Source organism: Peromyscus leucopus, chromosome 13, assembly GCF_004664715.2.
Source record: "Peromyscus leucopus breed LL Stock chromosome 13, UCI_PerLeu_2.1, whole genome shotgun sequence".
Classification (NCBI taxonomy): Eukaryota; Metazoa; Chordata; class Mammalia; order Rodentia; family Cricetidae; genus Peromyscus; species Peromyscus leucopus.
The window spans coordinates 28,804,112-28,822,513 of record NC_051074.1 but is presented as its reverse complement, the minus strand read 5'-3'; the positions used below and the strand labels follow the sequence as shown (position 1 = coordinate 28,822,513).

Sequence of the window (18,402 nt, the reverse complement as noted above, 5' to 3'; positions counted from 1 at the left end):
CAAGTATAGTGTCTTAATAAAGTCACTATCATCAGAACTGTTAATTAAACAAATCAGTGAGTGAGTGAAAACATTAAGATGATTGAATGATCAAGTGATCAAGGGCCTGGGGTGGAACAGAAGGCCAGATGGAGGTGATTAGAAGCTTTGAGTAAAAGGCAAGTGCAGAGAAGGGAGTGAGCACATTTCTGAACTGGCAGTAGAGACACTTTAACTATGGTCATGACTGACTATATCTAGATTCATCAAAAATCTATATTAGCTCGGCGTCTCCAGGAAGGTATTTCAAAAGCTAGTGCCACTGTGGTCACTAATGTATGACTACTAGGTTGTTAAGAGGTTAGTGATATATGGTACTTTTGAGGCTGAGTAACTACAAAGGACTTTCACACAGATAAACCTCTTGAATGTGTGCCACACTTTTTGTACTTGTATTTTATGTTGCTGGTTTGTGACAAGAAGTTGTACTGTCCATATAGTCTGAGCCCTGTTACATAAAGTGTTTGTAGGAAAGTTTCTTATATCCTTTCCTTCTCTCTCTCTCTTCCTTCCTTTCCTTTCTCTCTCTTTCTTTCTTTTCTTCTTTAATAAAACGTCATCTTTATTTTACATACTTTTAATTTCAGAACAAAATAAAACAAACAAACAACAAAACAAAACAAAAAAACCCCTCATAACATACAATACACAACCCTGCTATTCTGAGAGAGGGGATTTTCCTGCCTTAAGGCACAAGGACAGGCAGGATAGAAGAAGAGATCCTCTAGACATGATCAAGAGAGCCAGGTAGCTCAGGGCCAGTCAAGGCTGCTGGGCATGGGGGCACAGGGAAACTATACAGAGGACATAGGCACCTCATAGGATATCTAATCTACTTCTTCCATGCAAGAGGCATCCTCATCACCCTTGATCGGGTGAGATCTCATCAGAAGCAGCAGCATTGGGCTCCTCTGCTGTCACCTCATCTTCATAAGTTCCAAGGCCTAGTTTGATCATTTGGTAGATACAGTTGGAACAGGCTCAGGGAGCCTCGAGTGAGAAACCAGAGGAGCACAGAGCAGTTTCAAACAGCAGCACCACCAGTTCCTTGACAGCCTTGTGATTTTTGTCTGTCTCAGTCTTCTGCCTCAGGGTCTCCACAACGGGGAGGGGGGTCAGGATTCATCTCTAAGTGCTTTTTGGCCATCATGTCGCCCATTTGTTAAGTTGTCTTGAAGTGCCTGGTCCTTCATACATGCTCTACATGTCATGATCTGCTTTCTCACCAGAGGTGCTTGTCACAGTGCAACAAGATGAAGACAGAAGCCTATTGGAGAGTGTCACCTTTTCAACCTTCTTATCCAAGATCTCCTTCATCAGCTTGCAGAGATTCCAAATTTTTTCCTTGCTCTCCTCCATTTTCTTTTTCTCCTCCTCATCCTCGGGTAGCTTCAGGCCCTCTTTAGTTTCTGAGACCAGTCTCTTTTCCATGAAATTCCTAAGCTGTTGCATGCAGTACTCATCAATAGACTCAACTGTATACACCATCTCAAAGTTCTGCTTCCGTAAACACAGAGTTGGCCACCTGCTCTTTGCTATCACCAGTGATATAATATATGGCCTTCTGTGTCTTTTCCATCAAAGACAAATACTCTGAGAGGGAAGTTATCTCATCTCCAGAACTAGAATGTTCCTACTGTAGTGATGGAGTTTGGTGCCATGGAGGGTGTCATCAATTGGGAAGTCTGAGTTCAAATTGCATCTCTGCTACTAACTATCCTGGGTTCTTGGAGGACTTAGTCACCTGAAGCCTTCCCTAGCTTAACTTGTGAGGTGAGGATGTTGAATGGAGGTAGGCCTGAAGGTCATCCCTGTTCTATTGTCTTATCTTTCTATGTTCAAATTTGAAAAGATCAAAGATTAATATTTTCTACAAAATTGTCCATTGTGCTCTGTGTTTGCTTTTAGAAATGCAGATGACAATGCCTAAATGGGTTTTTAAATGAGGGTTAGTAGGTTGTGATAGCATCACACACACACACACACACACACACACACACACACACACACACACACACATGCACACACACATATGTAGATACAGTTATATGTTATATATGTAGATACAGTTATATGTTATATATACACTGTATATAGATACCGTTACATGTCATAAGAAAAAGAACAATTGTTTTTGTTCATTACACTGGAGTCCACATGTCGTGGTATTTGCTCTGCCCATGACCTTGGGCTATAGGGCCCAAAGGAAGCAATGCTTTTTGCTATTTATTGTACATGACCTCTTAAAAGGAAAAGGAGAAAGGTCATGAGTCCCTTAGCCCTGCTGCCTGCTTCCTTGTCTGATCAAACTGCCAGGTAGATTTGCTCCCAGTCAGATCAGAAGATGACTTTAGCTCTCTACTCTGTTCTGTATTCGTGGGTGTATTTCTTCAATTTATATCTTAGTAAATTCCTATTACCCATTAAATAGACTCACATGAATTGATCTTAATACTGATAATCAGAATTTCCTGTACCACATCAAGCAGAATTTCTATAGTGATGTATATATTCTGGCTACAAGTTAGATAGTTACTGACAATTGCATAAAATAGTCCTCTAGCCTGTAGTACACCCTAGCAACAAGCATCTACTGTTCTGTTACATTTCTAAATTGAAGTTAGAGATTCAGAATTCAGAAATAATTGCCCTTATGATCCTTTTCTTTCTTCCTTTCTTTCTTTCTTTCTTTCTTTCTTTCTTTCTTTCTTTCTTTCTTTCTTTCTTTCTTTCTTTCTTTTTGTAGTTGACAAAAAACAGAGTGGCCTTGACATTACAAATTCTTAATTAAAATGGCTCTTGAATCATAATGGGGTGAAGCAAACATTTCCACCAGACTTTTGGAGAAAGCATCATGGAGAATGCTGAGAGACAGGGGTAGGGGGGTGGAGAAAGGGAGAGAGAGGGGAGAGAGATTTTTTTTCTTACCTTCAGAAAATTAGAATTGCTAAAACACTGAATTACAAAACAGGTAGAAAGACTTCCAAAGATAATTAAAAACAAAGTAGACTTGAGATGCTTGGCATGCAGCTGTGTGGCAGAAAGCTGTCCTGGCTCTGAATTATTTCCCAGTGCTATAACAACAACCAAGTGAAATTTTCAGGGTAGATTGGTGGAAGTGTGCACATGTCCCCAAGTCTAGGAAAAGGCCAACACAGTGTTTCTTCAAGATAAGGAAGTCACTAAAAAGTAAATCCCATGTTCCCAGCATTGGGAACAGGACTCACAGTTATAGCTTCTTATGACTTTTGGTTGCAAGGAAGCAGGAAGAAAAGGGAGAAGAAAACTCAAAGAGTGATGCCTGATTGTAGGAGGCAAAGGCCCAAATACCTACACCCATGTCTTTTCCCTCTAAGAAATCCTTTAAAGTAACAAGTCCAGTACAATTCAGCTCATTCAAAACTGAGAGAACAACAACAACAACAAAAAATCAGCCAAGGATACAACATAAAAAGGAAACAAAACAAAACAAACCAAAAACAGAAAATAAAGAAACTGGCTAGGAAAGTACTGATGCATTTGATTCGTGAATTGCAAAAGACATCCTAGATAAACTGGAGCACAAAGTAGAACAGGAGACAAAATTCGAAAGGACAGCACCAAGGAAAAGTCATTAAAAAAAAAAAAACTCTTAAATTCCATTAGACAAATGGACTAGAAAGTACACAGGGCACCTAGAGGACCTCAGTGAGACAGGATTGAATGCTGACATTCACATGAAACAAACCCAGAATAAATAAGACAGAGGTGGACGTGGAGTCGCTGTGGAAGACAACTGAAATACTGGGGGAAACCCTAAACATTCAATGACTTCTGAAAACACTTTGCATAAAGAAAAGCATTCATCTATAGACTGAATGTACATACCAGATCTTGGAACAGCCATGGCAGGGGATAGATTTTGAAGGTCTTCCAAAACCAATTATTATTACTCCTGAGTGTGGGGCTGGCTCACTGTTGACTGCTCAGCTAGTGAGTGTTAGTTAGGTCCAATGGCATGCAGTACCCAGTGTTTGCCAGGACTGTGATGTATGTTTTTTGGCACCTGTTCTCCAAACACTAAACCATATATATCTTGGTTGGAGTTACAACGTTATTTCAGCAGAGTTTTTTTTTTTTTTTTTTTTTTCAATTTCCAGAAAATTCTGACTGATGCTTTATTAGAAAGCAGACCAGTGGTTCCTGAGACAGAGGGAGGAACAGGAAGAGATGTTATGGGCAAGAGAGGAGACATTGATGGTGGTAAAAGGTCACCATCCTGTCTGCTTTCAAGTGTGTATCTCATGTTAAATCCTACCCTTCCTGTGTATGCTAGCATATGCCAGTCCCGTCTTATAGACCTTGTTATAAAATCAAAATGGTCAGAAGTCTGTTAAATTGTGCAATAAGCATTTATGAGGAAAGAAAACCTGAGCTGATGAGCAGAGCAAGGGAAAAATATACAAATGTCTATTTTTAGTCCAATGAGTGATAGAAAACCATCCCAAAACTATGTGTTTTGATTTAAAAAAAAGAAAGGAAGGAAGGAAGGAAGAAAGAAAGAGAGAGAGAGAAAGAAAGAAAACTGAAGAAAAGGAAAGAGTGGAGAATAGAATAGTTTTGCCAAACCCCTTATTTTTTGCTCTTTTTAATTCACAAACTATGGAATTCACCCTTTTAAAGCATACAGTTTGTTTATTTATATCAGTGTTGTGTGCCCACAGCAGCCACCTAATTCCATAATGCTTTCATCATGCAGAAAGAAACTGTATCTAGGGAGCTGTCACTCCCATCCTCCACCACAGCAGCCACTAGTCTGCTTCCTTTCTCTGGCTTTGCTAATTTGGGCATTTCACAAGAATGGAATCCTGCCATGCACAACTTTTTGCATCTGACTTCTTTCATTTAGCATAGTGTTTCTAAGGCTCCTTTGTCACAGCATGCATTACAACTTGGTCTCTTTTTATGGTTAGGTGATATCTGTTATGTAGAGAAATCTTATTTGTCAGTTAATGGGCATCAGTTGGCTCTTCTGTAGGCTCTTATGAACAGTACTATTGTGAGTTCTTGGTGCAAGTTTTTATGTGGACAGACAATATTCATTTGTCTTGGACATATATCTAAGAGCAGAAAGTTTGGTTCATGGAGTAATTATATTTAAAAATTTCAGGAACTGCCAGACTATTACCAATGGTGCCAGGTTGCACCATTTTACAATCCCACTAACAATACACATGGATTTTCCTTTCCTCACCAATTCCTCTTACTGCCCGTCTCTTTCAGTATAGCTGTTATATCAGCTATACAATAGTATTCAGCGGAGTTCTTGATGTTAGAGAATGCTCCATGACCACAACAAGCATTTAAAATATAATGGCCCAAAACACATGACTGGTTTCTGCTTAATGTAATGGTCCAGACCAAGCATACCAGGTTTCTAAAGAGATAGCCCTTCCCTCACAGTCATTTAAAGCTGTCATGCCATCACAGGTCACTGTCAAAATTGCTCAGTGATCACTGTCCTTAGCCCTTTGCTCTCTCCTCTGCTTAGTTGCCATTGCAGTCCACAGAATGGGGTGAAAAACGTGGAATTCTACATCAGAACTGTTATGGACTGGGCCTGGAAGTCACACACACCTATTCACAGCACGACTGCTATTTTCTAGTGTTCACCTTGTGCGTGGAAACAGAGATGGAGGAGGAAGAATTCCCAAAAGGTGGAGCAGAAGCTGTGGAAAATAACAGTTCCCCTTAGATAGCAGATGCATGGTAGCACTGAGAAACTTGCCACTTTGTGGGAAATTCATGATGTTTGTCCAGCTGGATTTCACCATTGTCTTGAGTGTCATTTCTCATTCTTGCATTTAATGAATGAGGATCTTTATTATGTCTCTCATCTATGTTCTACTATTGTTTCATGGGTGTTGGGGTTCAGGTACTCTTGACATACTTACAGTCGTTCAGATTATTAATCCCCACAGAACAAGAACTGGGCCTTATATAAAGGGTAGAAATCACACAGAAACCCTGATCTTGAGTGAGATGCAACAGACGGAGAATGGAGTGTTTTCTTCTTTGAGGAAGGCAGATGCTTTTCACATGTGGTTACTAGGTATGCATGACGTTTTGAAGGAAGAGCAAGGGATTATGTAGAAATTACTAATACCCAGCAAAAGCTTTTCCTCTTGGCTTTCATTATTTTTTTTTTTTTTTTTTTGGTTTTTCGAGACAGGGTTTCTCTGTGTAGCTTTGCACCTTTCCTGGAACTCACTTGGTAGCCCAGGCTGGCCTCGAACTCACGGAGATCCGCCTGCCTCTGCCTCCCGAGTGCTGGGATTAAAGGCGTGCGCCACCACCGCCCGGCGGCTTTCATTATTTTGTATGATTATATTTTAGTCAACAGAATGTGTGGAGAAGTGATGTGTCCTTATTTTATACACAGCTCATAGAGCATTATCTGGGTGTTCTTCTATGTTCATAGTCCTTCTAATGTGTTGTTCTTATCACCACAAACATGACAGAATTCAGAATTAGATGGTCATATCAATTAGAAACCCCCCGAATCTTAACCTTCTATATTTATTTCCTGGGCAAAACTTGGTTTCCTTTCTTTCTTTTCTTATTTTAAACAATGATCTCACTCCTCATTCTCTCTCTTTCCCTCTTCCTCCTCCCCTTGTTTTTATTCCTCCTCTGTTTGTATATGTATGTGGGCTGGAATGGTGGTGTGGTCAGAGTACCTCTGTGAAACCACCTTTCTCTTTCTACATTTATGTCATTTCAGAGATCAAATTTAGGTCACCAGCTTGTGTGGCTGGTACCTTTCTTTACCCACTGAGCTCTCTCCTTCTCTCTGGTTTCTTTTCTTTTAAGCTGTAACATATTAAGGTTATTTACAGAGGCTAAAGTTTCAGTTCAGCCTATGCCAACTAAGAAAGCAGGAGAAAATTGATGTATCTCTTCATAATGTTTGAGATGTTATTAGGCAAAATCATTTGAGAATCAAGTAAATGAAATCAAGACACTTAAAAATGAAAAAAACAATCAGACTGTCCTCAGATTGATGCAGAGAAATGTTCAATGCTAATGGAATTGTTCTGATTAGTCCCCAAGGAGAGAAAATATGACTCAAGGTTATTAGATCTAGAAAATTGTCATTCAAGCATGAAGAGAAAAGATGAATGTGTCAAATAAGGAAATATTGTTTTTATGTTTTTTTTTCCATGGGAGAAATTATAAGATCTTCAGTTTTCTAAGTGTTAAGTTGATAATTGCGGCTGAAAGATTAGCAGTGACATATTGGGTTTATATAAATGTAATTTATGGCCAAAGGTCAAACATATGAAAGAAACACATCTGTTACATGAATTAGTGCAATAAATATACAGAAATTACAAGTACTAGTGAGTACATGTAGGATCAACATCTATTAAGGAAATGATAGTGAAAAGTACAAGTAAAACTATAATTTTATTTGTTATAAAAAGATTTTAGCTCACCTTTGTAATCCTACAAATGAAAGGCTGAAAACTCAAAAAAAAAAAAAAAAAGTTGTAAAGGGACTAGAGAGATTGCTCAGTGGTTAAGAGCACTGGTTGCTCTTCCAGAGATACTGTGTTCAATTCTCAGTAATCAATGGTGGCTCACAGTCATCTATAATGAGATTTGATGCCTTCTTCTGGCCTGCAGTGATACATGCAGATAGAATACTCATACACATAAAATAAATTAATAAATAAAACTTTTAAAAATACTGTAAAAGATTTAAGAACAAAGTAGATTTGTAAGGTAGGTTCACCTGAGATATATTTAACTTTGTGCCTTAACAATAAGTAATGTACCCCCTTTTATATTACCACTAATATAGTCACAAAGAATGACTGTGGTGATATTTTATTTGTCCGCTAATAAATAAAGCTTGAATGGAGATCCGAGGAAAAAGTCAGCCATTATATTAAACATAGAGGCTAGGCAGTGGTAGCACACGCCTTTGATCCTAGCATTTAGGAGGCAAAGATTCATCTGGATCTCTGTGAGTTCAAGGCCACACTGGGAACAGAGCCAGGCATGGTGGCACATGACTTTTATCCCAGCACTAACCATAGAGGTCTGGAGGTCTATATAGACAGACAGGAAGTGATAGAGCTGTGTGGATAGAGGAAAAGTGATGTAGCTGGCAGAGAGAGGAAGTAAGATGGTAGGGCACAGAAAGGTATATAGGCGTGAGTATGCAGGAAGTAGCTCTCTCTTTGGCTAAGGATTTCCTAGCAGTAAGAATGTGGCTGTCCTAAGCTCTCTTTCCCTCAAAACTTGCCCTTCATTACCACCACTCACGTCCAGGTTGTTTATGTAGATCTCATCCATGTCTCTGTCATTGGGCGATCCCTGTGTCTTTCTTAGGGTCCTGTTTTCTAGGTAGCCTCCCTGGAGTTGTGAGTAGCAGTCTAGTCATCTTTGTTTTACATCTAGTATCCTCCCAAGAGTGAGTACATACCATGTTTGTCTTTCTGAGTCTGGTTTACCTCACTCAGGATGATTTTTTCTAGATCCATCCATTTGCCTGCAAACCTCATGATGTCATTGTTTTTCTCTGCTGAGTAGTATTCCATCGTGTATATGTACCACATTTTATTTATCCATTCTTCAGTTGAAGGGCATCTAGGTTGTTTCCAGGTTTAGGGGAGCAGGAGATCCCAGCTGGATCAAGAACAGAGAGGGAGAACAAGAAATAAGAGGCCATGATAAATGAAGACCACATGAGAATAGGAAGAAGCAGGGTGCTAGAGAGGTCCACAGAAATCCACAAAGATACCTCCACAATAGACTACTGGCAATGGGTGAGAGAAAGCCCGAACTGACCTACTCTGGTGATAGGATGGCCAGCCACCCTAATTGTTGTGCTAGAAATCTCATCCAATGACTGAGGTAACCGGATGCAGAGATCCACGGCCAGGCCCCAGGTGGAGCTCCAGGAGTCCAATTGGTGAGAAAGTGGAGGGATTGTATGAGTGAGAATTGTTGAGACCATGATTGGAAAAAGCACAGGTACAAATAGCCAAACTAGTGGAAACACATGAACTATGAACCAATAACTGAGGAGCCCCCGACTGGATCAGGCCCTCTGGATAAGTGAGACAGTTGAACTTTTTGGGAGGCATCCAGGCAGTGGGACTGGGTCCTGGGCTCAGTGCATGAGTTGGCTGTTTGAAACCTGGGGCTTATACAGGGACACTTGGCTCAGTCTGGCAGGAGGGGACCGGACCTGCTTGAACTGAGTCTACCAGGTTGAACTCAATCCTCAGGGGAGTCTTTGCCCTGGAGGAGATGGGAATGGAGGGTGGGCTAGCGGGAAGGTAGGAGGGTGGGGGGCGGGAGAGGGGAGGACAAGGGAATCTGTGGCTGATATGTAAAATTAAATTAAACTATAAAATAAAAAAAAGAAGATTAAAAAAAAAAAAGAATGTGGCTGTCTTCTTTCTGCTTCTCTGATTGCTCAGTTTTCATCCCAACATCTGGCTCCGGGTTTTTTTATTAATAAGACCTTTTAACGGTGTGGGGTGGGAGGAGGGAGAACAAGGGAATCCGTGGCTGATATGTAAAATTAAATTTAATAAATAAATTTAAAAAATGAAAAAAAAATAAGACCTTTTAAGATGTGTCTTAAAAATGACCATGTTTACTCAACTTTGGGACTTTAATAACTGTCATTAAGTATAGAAAAATTTTAGAATATAAGTGTAATAAATTAGAAATTAAAAAAAAAAAAACATCCGAGAGGAGGTGGCACATGCCTTTAATCCCAGCACTTGGGAGGCAGAGCCAGGCAGATCTCTGTGAGTTCGAGGCCAGCCTGGTCTACAGAGTGAGATCCAGGACAGGCACCAAAGCTACACAGAGAAACCCTGGAAACCCTGTCTCGAAAAACAAAAAAAACAAAACAAAACAAAACAAAAATAATAAACCCAAATCAGAGTCCCACTTTACAGACATGGAGCAACATTCTCTTAGACATCTTATGAGCATGAACTATCAGAGCATACAAAATGCCACCTAATAGAAATTATGGTTTATAGTAAGAGCAAGAGTCAGAGGGTAAATAATAGCCTTATATACTTACAGCAATGAATGAAAAGCATGAGTGTAAATTAACTGTGCAACCAAAGGAAACAAACAAACAAATAAACAAAAGCACTAAGAGGAAAAAGAAAAACTAAAAATGGAAAAGCTGTTTGTGTATTCAAGTAATGTGTCTTCAGAATAAAGAGGTAGATATTAGCTGGGTGAAGGATGGGGAGCAAAGCATACACACACATATCCAAAAAGCAAAAGAGAAAATGAACACAGTTAGAAATTAAATTAAATGAATCATAGGAGGCTGATTTTTCTCGCCATGTAAAGACATCTTTTGAAATGTGTGCTTTCCATAGGTCAATAAAATCTACCAAGACAAATTCAAGAGAATTAACATAGAAAAAATTAAGTTAGGAAATCACAATTATCTAAAAAAGTTTGTGTCCAGAAAGTTTAATGGGAATAAATCCAATATATTTTCAGCTACTCCAGAACCCAAGTGAAGAAGTGGGGAGCATTGTGATGGTTTGAATAAGAATGGCCCCCAATAGGCTCATATGTTTGAATGCTTAGTTACCAGGGAGTGGAACTCTCTGATAGGATTAGAAGGATTAGGAGTTTTGGCTTTGTTGGTGGAAGTATGTAACTGGGGGTGGGCTCTGAGATTTCAAAAGCCTGTGTTCTTTCTCTGTGCCTGTGGATCAGAAGTAGGTCTCAGTTACTTCATTAGCATCAAGCCTGCCATGCCTGCTACCTTGCTTCCTGGCTTTATGGTAATGGATTAAGCCTCTGAAAACATAAGTAAGCCCCCCAATTAAATGGCTTTTTTATGAGTTGCTGTGGTCATGGTGTCTCTTCACAGCAAGAGAACAGTGACTAATACCAGCATCCAAATCTATTCTGTTCTATTCTGTTCTTTGAAGTAGTACACATAGCATTGTTACCAACATCCAGTAAGAAACCAGAGGCAATATGTTCTTGCTTTAAAAGTCATACATAATTAATAGGAATAATACAGTAATTAATTGAAAGAGGCCATTTTAATAGTTTTAAAGTGGCTCTGTATTATAAGGTTAACCATATGATCATCTCCAAGTATTTTGGAAAATCAGTAGAAAATAAAATGTCAGACAGTCACAAAAGACCACAAATTTGATTGTGTAAGAAAATATTCAGAGTAGGAAAAGTTATGAAAGTGGATTAGTTGTTACCTAGTGCTAAGAATAGGAAGGGGTGAGGTCAAGAATCTTGGCAATAAATGAGTTTCTTTGGGGTTGAAAAGACCTCTGAAATTAGACTGTGATGATGATTACACAACCCTGCCTATACTGACAGGTATCTAGGCATATGCCTTTAGCTGTTGAATTGCTATGGTATATAAAATGCAGCTTAGTGAAGCTGTGAATGGACAGCAAACATTCTTGACTTAAATTTTCTTTGTAATAAAGATCACTTCTGTTAGGTATTCCTCCCCATACTTGCTCTTATGCTACCCTGCCCTCCCACCTTCCACCCCACCTGAACTCTGTTTGCTCCATTATCCCTCATCCCCCTGTTCATACCACCTGCATAAACAAAATCAAGACAGATAAGGCCCCAGTATGGAGTAGTAGCAAGGTGGTCATCTCTACTCCTAGCTGATGAGCACTAACAATTGATGGCTAATGGAAGAGAAACAGTCAGTCTTCTTCAGAGATGTGGCCAATGATAGGCCTCCTATGCTCCAGTGGGTACAGGCTTCATAGCCATGCCCCTCCTGGCAGCACTAAGTAGACTCTGGAAGTTGAAAAAAAAAGAGAAATTGGCAGAGAATAATGGTGATCCAGACAGGAGAGGGATTAGGGAGGAGAGAAGAGGGTGATTTGATCAAAACACATGCTAGGCATGAATGAAATTATCAAACAATAAAAAACAATTTTGGTGAGACTGGACAAAGTGTGGCTAGCTTTAGGGGAAAGAGAAGAAGGCTAAAGGGGTGAACATGTTAGAAAGGTATTGCGTATGCATCTCAGAAAATGCCATAATAAAAGTCACTATTTTGTATAGATGACATATTTGAAAATGTTTATATAAACCTCAAACAATGACCTTGATTAGGAGGGACCATGGTATTTCCTAAAAGTTACTGGGACAAGACAAGGGTTTGTGCTATTAGTATTTACTTGACACTGCATAGCATCCAACCAACTGTACAAAAAGGCAGAAACCAGAAAAAAAATGTGAGAAAGATAAGACAAATTGTCATGACTTCTAGCTTCTATTATTATAGAAGGAAAAGACACAATAAAATTGAAGTTAAAACTAACAAGATAAGTGAATATGAAATTAATGCTCATTTACCAAAGGTTCTTAGGTTTGCACATTATAATCATGCAGTTTTCTTAGCTGTAAGGCCACCAGCTCTGGGACCCAAGGTAAATGCTTAACTTTCTTATATCTCCTTCCTCAGCACTACAGTGTCAATGAAAATTTCTCGAATACATTATATTCATACAAAATCACCAAATAATATATACTAAGAAGTCATACAGAATTAAAAATAACAATCATCATAAGGAAAACAAAGCTTTCCAAGGATTAAATTTACCAATAACAAATGCTGATTCTCTGCCATGACTTTGTACTCAGAATAAGATGTTTCTTCAAACTGGTTTACATGTAGAGCCAGAGAGATTTAAACAGAGGAATAATGCCCAGGATATCTGCATATCCTCTGTTGTGAATGACAGCCACATATCATTTCCTGAGATAGAGGATGAACTTTGTATTTAATAGAACTTTCATCTGCTAACAGTGGGAGATGGACCTTCCACAATGGGATCTGTAAAGCAACCTGTAGGATAGGTGAGGAAAAACATCTAAGAACACAGTATCTTTCCTGAGCACCACAGGAGGTAGTGTATTCATGGGCCCTGACAGCATTAGTATACTCATCTCAGGGTTCTTGTTTTCACCATTTTCATAATTTTAGCTAAAATTTTATGTTAGTTGTAGTTGGATTTTTCTTTGGGCCACCATCCCACAAATAACAATTCAGAGATTTATTATTAATTAAGTTTTTATTGGCTTTAGCTTATATGGCCTTTAGCTTAGGCTTGGCCCCCCAACTAGCTCTTAAAACTCAAATTAACCCATTTATATTAATCTTTGTTCTGCCACCGATGTTATCCCTCTTCGATCTTGTACCTCCTGTTTCCTCTCCATGTCTGGCTGATAAACCCCACCTTTCTTCTCCCCAGAGTTTTATTACACCAATCAGCAATACATCTTCGCACAGTGTACAAATATCCCACAACAGTTAATATCAAAACTGCAAACACTATGACACAAATGCATACTTCCCCATATGTGTAAAAGGTATGTATTTGGCTTTACTAAAATGGCAGCTGACATTTGTTATTCTACCCATTCCCTCCAGTCACATTATGGTTGTACTATTATTTGATCAGAAGTTTAGAGAGAGCATTTTGTTTCTTATAAATTTAACCTTGTATCAAAGTCATAAACTGGAACAATATTAATACTAAACATAGTATTCTATTTGCTAAAAATCTTAAACCTTGAGGATGGAGAGATGGCTCAGCTGTTAAGAGTACTTGCTGCTCTTGCGGGAGACATGAGTTCAGTTCCTAGTACCCATATGGTGGCTTACAACCATGTATAACTCCAGTTTTAGTGGATCTGATGCTCTATTCTGACTTCCACCAATACCAGGCATGCATGCAGTGTCCATACATACATGAATGGAAACATTCATATACATAAAATAAAAATTAATAAATCTTTAAATAGAATCAAAACCACACATATTACTTTTAATAAGTATTATTCTACAATTTGGAATGTTAACCACTTATTTCACTCATGCTGTCTTGTTTGAGGCATTTTCTGAGCTCTTCTCATACAGTTCCTACCATAGCCTGTGATACTTTCCTTTGGATATTCAGCAACATCTGGGAGTATTCACAGACAAGTCATTTGGTAGCAATAGTAGAAATGCATATTGAAGTTGAATTATATTGCTTGGCCCCCAAACAATTGTAATTGTGTTACTATTATTTTTTGAGACATGATCTTATTATGTAGCTGGCCTTGAACTCCCATTTTTCTTGCCTCAGTCTCCCATGTATGGGGCAGCAGGCATGTGTCACCATACCCAGAACAACAAAAAAAAAAGGTTAAATTTGTCTATATAATAAAATTAGATTTGGGGTAGGTTTTTTTTCATTTTCTCTGAATGCATTGTTTTTTATAAGAGTAAGTAAGAAGAAAGGAAGGAAGGAAGGAAGGAAGGACAAAAGAAAGAAAGAAAGAAAGAAAGAAAGAAAGAAAGGAAGGAAGGAAGGAAGGAAGGAAGGAAGGAAGGAAGGAAGGAAAGGAAGGAAGAAAGGAAGGAAGAATGAAAGAAAGAAAGAAAGAAAGAAAGGAAAAGAAAGAAAGAAAAGAAAGAAAGGTAAAGAAACAATAAGAACCCAGAGCTGTGAAGATAGTTCAGTTGGGAAAGTTTTGTGAATGCAAGCAGGAGGACCTGAGTTCAGTCCCTAGAGTCCACATAAGAAGCTGAGAGCTGGTGGTGCGTGCTTGAAATCCCACTGATGGGGACATGAGAAAGGAAGATCCCTGAAGTTCACTGGTCAGCTAGTCTATTTGAAAGCTCCAGGCCAATGACAGACCGAATCTCAAGAAACAAGGTTTGTGGCAAATGAAGACTGATACTTGAGGTTAACCACCATTAGTCTCCATAATAGTGCATATACCCATGGGTCCACACATGTGCAGGAATGCACACACATGCAGAGGAAATGTCAATGAATTCAATTGAGTTTACCCTTTGTAGAATAGGTCAGACAAGTTGTTCTGGTTCCTTGAGTTTCTGTCACCAGAATTAGTTCCAAACCAATAGCAACAGAGTTACTCTAGTTTCATGTGGATAAACTTTCCCAGTAAAAGGGAACACATTGAGCAACAATGGACTATAATCTAACAGATGTGCCTTTCAGTTTTAACATCCCTACTGGGTAACATTCAAGGCAGTTTTGGGTAGCCTAGTGTCTTTGTTATTATAAATCCAATGTTGGGAAAAGAGAAGGACTATTCAAGATACCAAGACCCAGTGCATGGTATGCAAAGGCCACAGTCAATTTATGGTTTTACATCAAATTTGAGTCAGCTAAGTTATAATGAATTATTAATTATAACTCCCAGTTTTTTTATTATCTAGGAATAACACAATTTCTCTATGAAGTAGCTGTTTGTGGGATATGAAACTACTGGTTTCTGTATATTTTCTATGATATTAGCACTTTTCTTTTTGTAGAACTTTTCTATACTTAATTTTAGATAAGTGTCCATTTATGACCTGAAGCCAGTCAGCCTGAAGAGGGAGGTCCAGGATGGTGGCTCACACTTTAGTTTTACTCATGGAAAGACACCTTCACAGATTCTGGGGCAGATGGCATAAGAGTCCAGTTTTAGCACTCTGAGTCTGGTAACTAATGGTGTAACCGTTCATGCTGGCCACAGCTCTCAACCTTGAGTTCTGGTGATGCATCCAGGGCCAGGCATCCTAAGGACAACAGTTTTTTATAATGGCTTAAGACGGGAATACACACAGAATGACAGAAATGGTAAGACTTGACTCTTACAGGGACAGAAGAAGTTTAGTTTTGATTAAGGTTTTGTTCTTTTCTAGATATGATTCTATAAATAGGAAGCAGGTGGGGCATGTCTTGGGGGAGACTCATTTTTCTAATTTTATTTTAACCAGTAAAAACATTAGTCTGATATTTGAGAAGCATTGTTGGCATCAACTAGCTAAAATATCCAGAAATTTGTAACCCTATGCTAGGGCTGGAGCCTAGGGCTTTGTATGTACTAGATATGTATTCTAACCACCGAGTGACATTTCTAGCTTGAAAAAAATTATTTTTATGCTTAGAAATCTCAATTCACTTTAAAGTAATAGATGTACTTTTTTTAAGTTATAAGGATTATTTGCTGCTAAACCCAAAGATATACACATTTTGAGTTTTCTGATGATACAATTCCCCAAAATTATATATATTTTTCATATATAATGTGGTGCTTTGATATGTTTATACATTGTGAAGTGATGAAATTGAACTAATTAACAGATCTGTCACATCACACACTTATTTTTTTGGCATAAAATCATTTATGAGCAACTGTATTAGCAATTTTCAGACATATGACACATTGTAATTAACTATAATTACTGTACTCTACAGTGGATTCTAAGTTGTTTCAGTTAGAGTTAGATATAATGACACTAGCCGTTTTGGAAGCTCCTGGTTTCTTCCGGTAACTTACTGACAGATTCAATAAGTCCAGTTGTCTATGTGGAATGAACTTTTGAGATGCCACTGCCCCAGTTGGGAGTCAGTTTTCTTTCTGGAAGCAGTTGCATTGATTGAATGTCATGTGTACAAACAAATTATGGAAGAAAAGTAAGGCTTCATTACTATCAGGAGCAGAAACGATCAAGACCTCTTTGTGAGGACTCTAAGAACTGTAGTGTAGCCTTGGTGTGCCCATTTGGAGTGTAACTTAGGAGTTTTTTAATCTAACAGAAAACAAATCTAAAGCTTCCCCTAAGGGAGCAAAACAACCCACTAGGATTAGTGTAAGGTCCTCTTTGTAAAGAAAGCCTTGCTGGAATACAGTGACTTCACTTGTGTACTATCTCTGGCTGCCTTTGTACCAAAAGAGCAAGACTTAATAGCTGCAACAAAAATATGATGGCTTGCCAGCCCAAAACATTTGCTAACTGGCCTTTCACTGATCTCTGCTCTAGAAACACAAAGTTTATCGCTCCTGTTCTAGAAGGATGAATAATGATTCACACAGACAGGGCATTCTATTGCTCTGCTTCCTGTTTACGGGGTGAGTTAGAAATAACCTTTCTACTTAGTACTTTCTGACTTTCATTGGCAATATAAGTTGGCAAATGGGTTCTCCAGCTTCAACTCCTTTCCCATCACCTTTGACCTTGGTCTCTAACTCCTATCACAGTGGCCTTCTTGTTCTTCAGAACCGCTGTTGGACCTACTTCAGGACTTGCCAACCGCTTAGATGACGCTTCCATATTTTTAACATACGGTTCTTTTACTTCTATGCTTTAATACCCTACACTCAAAGAGGATATAACTGACTCGTCACATTCTAGATAGTAGTATTTTCCTGTTTCATTGTTAACTTATTTCTCTTTTATAATTTCATTGCATAAATTACCACCTGAAATTATATAACTTACTATTTTACTTTTACGCACTATCTATTTCCCTCACTACATTTTCAACTCCAAAACCTACAGCAGTGCCTAGCACAAGAGAGGCTCAGTGTGTCTGTTGTGGCTGCTGAAATGCCATAATGTGAGGTGACTGATGGACAGGCTGTTAGTTAAGTAACATGTAAGTTAGCATATGTAAAGGTTCTTGGTTTTACACACATTGAAAACCCAATTTTACTTATAAAACACACCAAGGAGTATCAACAAATCCTCTTAGCCATGACTTTGTCTTGTTTTCATTACTTTGTAACATCCAGTTTCATAAGTAAATACTACTCTACCCCTTCCCCAGTTCTAGGTATCAAACTCTAATACTTGGGTTTTTCTGATAGACTTTTTTTTAGACATGTCAAGTTCCAGAGATCACAAAAACCTGAGAGTAAAAGTGGAGTTATGTAACAGCCCCTTCAGTTCTGGCCACCAAATGTTTTGGTTCCATTATTTATAAATGTAACAATGTGCAGACTAGAAATTCTAGCTATTATGGTTTAAGTGTTATTTATCATGCTCCAAAAGTTCATGTGTCAGAAGTTTAGTCCCTATTGTGAAAGTGTTGGAATGTAGCGGGACCTTTTCAAGGTAGGATTCACTGTGGTCTTTCGATAATCTAAGAGGCCATGTCCTTGGAAGACACTGTGGGATTTCCTAGCATCCTGTCTGATGATGTGATTGATTCCTCTTATATTTGCTTCATGTGATGCCATCCACCATCTGCCATGGAGTTCTCAACATGACACCTTGCCCCTGACTGTAAGACAGACAGCTGAAAGAAAAAAAACAAAACAAAACTGTTGTTTAAAAATAAAGATAACCTCACATGGGTATTTTGTTATAGTAAGGAAAACTGACTAATACAGAGGTGAAACCTAAACATCTTTTAAATCAGTAGACTTTAATCCTTGCTGTATTTCCAACTGACTCACACTCAGAAAGAAAGCTCATTTATGTTTGCAGTTTTCATTTCCAGAAATGTTCCACGTATAGTAACACACTATTTTTATTAC

General features: G+C 38.6%; 1 pseudogene; it reads right to left on the bottom strand.

Annotated features, from left to right (window-relative positions):
* Positions 1 to 866: 866 nt before the first annotated feature.
* On the bottom strand, positions 867 to 17,194 carry LOC114696403 (annotated as a pseudogene).
* Between the last annotated feature and the right edge of the window lie 1,208 nt (positions 17,195 to 18,402).